We start from the raw sequence: 2,229 nt of genomic DNA on the forward strand, positions 1-2,229 counted from the left end.
TTTTGAACCTTAAACCGCATAAACACATTTCATTACACCAAATACACAAAATAATGTTCTTTTTAGCAACATCATATGACCCCTTTAAGTGTGTTAAGAAACATTCATAAAAGTATACTCTCTTTAAATGCACTACAGTGGCATTTCATTTCATTTATATTATATTATCTGCAAGGAAAGTTTTAAGATTTGAAGTACACTACAAATGCACATTCAATACAATTACGCACACTTCTTTCTCACAAGACCAATCAGAATCGAGTATTCCAGAGAGCCGTGTACTACGCAGTAACAACTACCAGAGACAAACATTTGTGTAAATACAGTGGGAGTCTGTGTCTCTGTGGTGCTATAAAACATTCCTCCGTTTGTTTAATTATACCAACCTGTCCAGCATAGCAACATCAGCTCAACCGATGGCGTGAGTTTAGGGCGGGGATTTCTGATTTTGCTCCAATGGCATTTTTTTTTCTCTAGTGGTGGAGAATTTACACACCACCCCTTTAATACAACTGTTAAACATTTGTGCTAACGCCAAACACCTGTTCAGTATTCAGATGAAAACAATGTCTCCAATAAATGGCACTATTTGGAAAGCATTACTATTCAAATCATGCCCTTGACGACAGCCTATAAACCGATAATTATTCTGCCCTTCAAAAAGTCCTCAAATTTGAATGATAAGCAATTTATGTACGGTTTCATTGTTCAGCATGAGAGGGGAAAAAAGAATCTCAAATTAATATATTCAGCGGATGCAACGACAAATATCCCTTTATTCTTCAGAGCTATTTGTTAAAGCAAGTAGGCAACTAGGCTTCAATTGATTCATTCTGTAAAGGGATCACACTGTGTCTGAGGTGCCCCCAAGGGCCTCATGTGCGGCTTCAATTTCCAGCAACTGCAAAGCCATAAATGAGTGCAGAATCAACATCCTTACATACAATTGCAATCAGTGCAGAGGTTTCTGTGCCCGAAAATGGGTAGAGGTGAGTGATGGAGCTTATTTCGTCTCTGGCTTGTCTCTACAGTGGATTACTGGCTCATACTGTGGCTCATGGGAGCTGTGCTGATGTGCAAAGTCTGAGTCTTTTTTTCATTCAAGGTCAAGTAGTTGGACAAAACAAAATTCAACTTGGACCAAAGGCCCTGTCTTTACTGCTTTCCCTTACACAGATTAACCAAACACTCACTTAAGGTGAATCATTATTAACCATTGATTTTGAAATCCAATTCAAGACTAAGCCTAATCTGTGTCATGATCCTTCTTTCCTGCCTTGAATCCAAGATCCACCACTGATAAGTGAAACAGACGCCAAATATAATAGAGTGACTATTTCTGCAGGTTATTGCTTCACATATAAGCAATATCAAAAGAGAAGAGTGTTTATATTCAAACCAACAACATGCCTGTTTCTATACAGCAACTCAATAAACAAGAAGAAATACTGAACAGCTTAGATGTTAGTTATAATATTGCATATTACTTTGTCTATTTTTGCTCAACCATTGCAAATAGTTTCAAACGAAGCCACACAGAATACGCTGCTGTGCATCTCTAAGCAACACACATCACTGGTGCTTAATTTTTAAATGAATCAGCGTTTTTGAAACGAAAATAAGAAGATATTTGGAAGAATGTTAGTAACCTAATAGATGCTGGTAGCCATTAAATGCCATAGTATTGAAAGTAAGTCAGTGGGGACAAGCAACTGTTTGGTTACCCACATTCTTTAAAATATCTTCTTATGTGTTCCACAGAAATTCATACAGGTTTGGAACAACATGAGAGTGAGTAAATACATTTAATTTTTGGGTGAACTATCCCTTTGTCAGGAAATTATTCCTCTTTAAATGTTTTGGTTCAACATAGTTACCTGTTGATCAAAAATGGTCTTTAACGTGCACCAGAACATTTTTTTTTTATCTAGCTGTATTTTGTAACTTTCAGAAGGGTGTGCTCATTTTTGCAAAACAATATTTTATCAGTTTGATATATTGATACACCCAGTCAACCTATTACATTTCTCTGTCATTAGAAGAAAATATCAGTATGAAACGGAGTGTATATTTACATTTAGTTAAAAGTGGCTGTAAAACATCAGCACCAGTGGTGCAGATGGATAAGCGCATAAGCACGTGTTGTTGGCTTTTTGACGCGATCGACCCGGGTCGATCCCGCCTTTTGCCAAACTTTTTTTTTCTCCCTTTTCAAATCTCGTATCACAT

This window comes from Sinocyclocheilus anshuiensis, unplaced genomic scaffold, assembly GCF_001515605.1.
Source record: "Sinocyclocheilus anshuiensis isolate Anshui unplaced genomic scaffold, SAMN03320099.WGS_v1.1 scaffold1378, whole genome shotgun sequence".
In the NCBI taxonomy this organism is placed as follows: domain Eukaryota; kingdom Metazoa; phylum Chordata; class Actinopteri; order Cypriniformes; family Cyprinidae; genus Sinocyclocheilus; species Sinocyclocheilus anshuiensis.